Consider the following 6,000-nt stretch of genomic DNA (forward strand, 5'->3'; position numbering starts at 1 on the left):
CATTATTTTTTATTATTTTAAGTGAAATATATAATAAGAATATTAGATTTGACATCATGGAAACTTTACCAAAATAACTTACACTATATTCACTCAGTTCTCACCTGTGCAAGAAGTCACCGTTCCAAGGGAACAAGGATTTGAGTTCAGAAAACAAACCAGTATTATGTTCTCTGACCTGTGTTGGTGCCCTTCCTGAGTTAAGGGAGGAAGAGAAGCTATTTGCATGCCAACCCCAGGCGATGACTTCCTAGCCTGATACCAGGGAGGGGTGAGGCTCTGTCCACAGGTCCCATTGGATGAATTAGGTACTCACATCTCTTTCTCTGATGCTTGTAGAATTTGATGGCTGTTTGGATGGTTGGGTTATGCATTGTGCATTTTTGTGAGCTTCCTTGGTGGTCAGGTTGAGCAGTTGTCGACCCCATTGCCATCTTTGTAGGCCTGTGGAGAAGATCAATGATCTGCCCATTCGGTTCCAGGGTCTGATGAATATTTCTAGTATCTTCTTGGCATCCTGTCTACCATTGTTGAGGCTTTAGAACATTTCTGTATGTGGGACTCTTAAGCAGGTAATTAATCTAATTGGAAGAGATAAAAATACAGCAATTACAATTTTGAGTAGCAGTAACAACATGTCAATGTGAATCAGAATAAGTTCCTCTTAAGGGATGCCTAAATTAGATGTATCTGTATTGGTGGCCCTGTGAACTCTTTCATACATTTAGATGTTATTCTTGGAGGTAATCTGTTATTCCTGCCCAAAAGGCCAGCAATAGAGGATGGGGGTCACGGAGAATCCATCATGAACCTGAAGAATCAGACTTGGACATTCCTTCTTAGGAAAGTGGAGATCAGAAGGAGGTTAGCAAGGCCTGGATTTGGTGGCCTTAGGCCGCTTCTGCCTTCCATATCAGAGTGATATGGGGGCTTTGGATTAACAGAAAAAACATTAGAACCAACTTGCTCTCATATTAAGCAGATGAACTCCTCTCATGATGAAGAGGAGTTTATAGATTTCTGGTCCATTCAGCAACTACTTTAATGAGTAATTCCTGTACTACATACGGCGAGACTGCAGCCCTGACCATTGTAGACAAAGCCATGTGCTTATAGAGGTCATTTTCTTCTACTTGCTCCTCTTCTTCTCCTCTTCTGACATGGGTTCCAGCAGAACTTACTCTGCTTATGTTTTCAAGTTTCCTTTCAGCAATGACCCAGGGATTTTTCCCGAGGGCCAGAACCCCATTCCAAAGGGGAGTCTACCTGTCACCATTCAGAATTAACTGACCTGTTGGCAGGGATGCGTGCAAACCTCGGGTGAAGTACCCTGCCTGTGTCGACTCAGAATTGATGGGGGAACCAAGGGTTGGGTCCTCTGAAGCCAGCCTGATGGCATGATGCCAGCAGAAAGTAGCCAGTCAGGGGCATATGGCAGGCCCCTTCACTGCCGCTACCATTTGTAATCTCTCTCGAGTACCAGCTTTCCATCCTACAGGTACTACGGGGGTTCTGGCTCTGGGAAGAAGGCAGAAGGAGCACCTGCTGTCTTGAGCGGTGCCCTGTGTTTGTGTTCGTGTGTGTATGTGAGAGAGAGAGAGAGAGAACATGCAAGTGTGTAATACACGAGTCTGTATTCACTTCTTATCTACTTTATTTCCAAGAGTCCTTTCCGAGGAAGGATTGCGGAGCTTCCTGAAAAGTGAGAGCTTCATTTGACAGGGAGGGTTAGCATATTGCAGCTACTGTGACCCACTAGGTCCCCGATAATTAACCAGGGCTGGGACCACCCCTCAAATTTTTATGTGCATAACCTTCCCCTGGGGATCTTGTTAAAATGCAGATTCTGATTCAGCTGGTCAGGGGTGGGGCTTGAGAGTTTGCATTCTAACAGACTTCCAGGTGGTGCGGTGGAGGCTGGTCCTAAGACCACGGCTGGAAGAGCCCCGCTTCCCCAAGTCATCTTGCCGGCGGTCCTGAGCAGGGTGGTGGTTTGGGCCTTGATGAAACGTGAAGTGTTAAGTCCATCGTCACCTTCAGTGGGTTCTCCCCTCCCACTCGCTCCGGCCGCACGGACCATCTCCGAAGCCAGGATGCACCATCCCAGGGTTCGGAACGTGTTCGCAGCTTGGGGCGTGGAGAACGTGCTCTCCCCGGCGCCCCTCCCCGTCCCCACCCGGCATTGTCTGCGGCCTGCACCTCCCGCAGCGCCTCTCCTGGGACCTCCCTGGTCGACTAGGCAGAAGTGGGAACCTACAGCAATGATCAGTTTGTGATTTGGAAGCTGTCATTTTCCGAGCACAGAAAAGTGGTCTAAACAAAGTGTCACCTGCGATCGCGCTGCGTCACAAAGATTCCCCCTTCGCTCTTCTCGGAAAGCGAGAGCCCAGAGCACTGTCTGGTCCTGCCTCCCGGCGAATCTGGCCCTGGACTCGCTGACCTTTTCCTAAACATCCCCCGACCTCATCACTGATCCCAGTGTGTATTTTTAAGTAGCAAAATAGATTCAAGGAAAGTGACAAGGAGATTCCTGTTTATCAAGTTTGAAATGGAGTTTTCACGTCCTCCTCTTGGGGAAGACCTGGGTCTCCCGTGGAAGCGACCGGGACTGGGAATTTTCTTCCACAGACGCTGACCCGATGCTGAACTAGCACCGCCTGGCCGATGCTCCAGAAAAAGAACAAGAGCAGGAGTAATGCAGTCTGAACCCGCAGACACGCCAGAATTAACCGCCCCCCCCGCGCCCCGCCCCGCCAGGAAATACACGGTTTCCCTTGCTCCCACCCAAATATTTTCCAACATGTATAATAGGAAACGTTTAGAAACTAAAGTGTGAGTCTCTAAGGTGAGAAGAATGTAAAAACTCAAGCTGTTCCTTTAATGCTTATTCTATTTGCAGTGTGCACCCATAATTAGCACTCAGATCATCTTCCCCTTGTGGGAATTTAAATAAGTCATTCCTTCTGAAAAGGACTCCTTCTTTCCAGGTAAGAACTGCTAAAAAGGAGTAAATGTATTTCTTTACTTCTATGGGCAGATTCTTCTTGTTTCTACTATACTTAAAAAAGCACATGGAAAGATCAATGTAAACCTAATAAGAATTTTAGACCAAGTCCTTAATATGTTTGATTTTAAAGCAGTAAAGGGCTGGGGGTGCAAAAGCTGCGGAGGACATTGTATTCAGCTGCTCTGAGATCCCTGGATGGAGCTGGATATAAAGCAAACTTATTGCAGTTTCTTTCACCCTTGCTGGCTACATCACCCCATAAGTTGCCTCTGTCATACTAAAGGGATAGAGATTCGAGATGCTGTTTTCGCGAGTATTGTTTCACATCATATAACAAATGATCAATGCTGTTTAATATTCTCCAGAAAACTCTACATGAATAGATCTGTACCTCCCCAAATCCTGAGAGTTTAGCTCTCCCCTTTAAGAGGAAACCTGGCAAGGTCATCCCTCTAAGTCTTCAAAATAAAGTGCTAAGTGGATGCTAACGATGAGGACCATCTGGTCCTGGTGGGAGTTCTGTGTTGCTCTCACCTCCCCAGGCTTTGTGGTCACATAGAAATTGGAAGAAGCCTTTTTTTCTTCTTCCCTGTTTCTTTTTATTATTTTCTCCTTTTTATGCTTAATTTAGAACTACAGGTAAAATTTTTTTCTTTATGTTTATTCCTCAGGTTTACTGGCCCCCAAGTGACCAGGATCTTCATGGTGGGAGGGGTAATATTTGCATCAGTTCCCCAGACTCCAGGGTTCCTTAAACTCCAAGGTTCCGTCTGGAAGGTGGGAGTTCCCTTTGTCCTTGGGGAACTGGAGTGAGATGTTGAGGGCTTGCCTCAGACCACCCAGCCCTTCTGTCCCAACCTGGGACATTTGATCCAAACCTTGAATTGTTTCCGTATCTCCATATTTTCTGAGGGAGAAGTCATCAGAAGCACGGGAAAGAGAAAACACTCACGGGTAGAATTTTCAGTTATTGGTACTCAGTGTGTGTGTGTGTGATTGGTCTACAATATGTCCAAGATTGTAACTCTCAAAGAATAAGGCTAAATAAACCATTTATTGTTGTTGTTTAGTCCCTAAGACATGTCCAACTCTTTTGCAACCCCATGGACTGTAACCTGCCAGGCTCCTCTGTCCACTGGATTCTCCAGGCAAGAATACTGGAGTGGGTTGCCATTTCCTTCTCCAAAAATCTTCCTGACCCAGGGATCAAACCTGCTTATCCTGCATTGCAGGCAGATTCTTACCCATCTTAATTGTGGAACATTAAGAAACTGTTAAAAGAATGATATAAATCTCTCTAAAATTATATAAAAAGTGTATCTACTTTATGATGAAAGGTTAAATACTCATTCGACTGGGGTAATTTTATTTAATTTTTGTAAAGATAATTCTGACTCTATGCACAGAAAAGGTTTGAAAGTTGCACACAAGGCTGTTAACAATTACACCCCCAGAAGTTAGGACTTGGAAGGCTTGTGAGAAGACTTGCCATTTTTACTTTATATTTTCCTCTATTTTAAAACAATTATTTCTTCTCTTTTTGCCATTAAATAATGTTAAGTAAACAAACATTGAAAAGTGCAGTCTTTGCCACTGGGTAGATGACAGGCTGCACAGGGTATTTCTTGCTCCTATGATCAAACATATATTTTTCTGCCTCTTGGTTTGGAGAAAATGAGTGAGTCTGCTGAAGACATTTTTGCAAGAAAAGGATCAAACTGGGAACACCCATGGCCCAGGAGTGTTAGGTAAGAAAAATAAGCTGATAAGACTGAAGAAATCTGTTCTAACTTAAAAAATAAAAAGCGAATGACCCAGGGCAGATCTTAAAGAACTGGGCAGTGCTTAAACTGCTGTGGGTCTTAATCGCTGATGGTTCTTAGGAAAGGAAAGGATTGAAATGGAGTTCTCTGCGGTTCAGCTTAATTAATATTTATGGCTACAGAAGAAAATTAAATAAGGCAAATGGTGTAATTTTAAACAGTCTGGTGCTGGTAGCAGGACTCACAATAAATTCAGAAGCAGGAAGAGAGTGCTGAGGAATGGTTCCTGAGTTCAAGCTTCTTCCCCTCCCCCGCCTCCCAGGCAACCTTTTTTTTTTTTTTGGTACTGCAGCATACTTCAGTACTGACATCTCTGAACACTACTGCCTGGTTCACTTCTGTTTTCTGTATGTTTTTGTCTTTGTGACTGATTATCTGCAGGAAGATTTTCTTTCATGGGGCATGCTGATGGGAAGGATTATGTCCTAGGATGTTAGCTCTGGCACCATCTCTAATGGCCCCACTGAGTGTTTCTGGGGCATGTACCTGCCACTTACTGATTCTTTCCATGGTTTGATGAGTTGAGCTTTTCTATCTTGGGGGTGGAGAGCTGATGAGATAGCACAGTTTCCCTATCATGGGGAATCCTGACCTTAGATCTGCTTCTGCACACTAACAAACATTTATTGGATGGATGGATGGAAGGATAGTTGGATGAATGGATGGAAGGAGGGGTGGATGGAAGAACAGAAGACAGTTGTTATGCAACTCTAATGGAAAAACTCATAGTTTACCCATGAGGACTGGCATTGGAGGGATAAAATCAGATTAGGACAAGTTGTGGGCAAATGCTTTTCAAACTTCAATTGATGGCTCATCAGTGTGTTGGGGCGGTAATCTACTTCACTGAAATGATCATTAAAGGAAGGGAGTAGAATAGAATCTCTCTGTGCGTCGCACATAGAAAAGGCATGTGTAGTCCTGAAAAACTTATTTTTGTTATAAACGTGTGTGTATCTGTAGCAGGATGGAAAATTCATTCTCTACTGGGTTAAGTGTTAGTCATGTCCAATGCTTTGCTACCCTATGGGGTGTAGCCTGCCAGGCCTCCCCTGTCCTTGGAATTCCCCAGGCAAGAACACTGGCGTGGGTTGCCATTCCCTTCTCCAGAGGATCTTGACCCAAAAATCAAACCTGGGTCTCCCTCACTGCAGACTGACTCTTTACCTT

The sequence above is a fragment of the Bos taurus genome, chromosome 13, assembly GCF_002263795.3.
Source record: "Bos taurus isolate L1 Dominette 01449 registration number 42190680 breed Hereford chromosome 13, ARS-UCD2.0, whole genome shotgun sequence".
In the NCBI taxonomy this organism is placed as follows: domain Eukaryota; kingdom Metazoa; phylum Chordata; class Mammalia; order Artiodactyla; family Bovidae; genus Bos; species Bos taurus.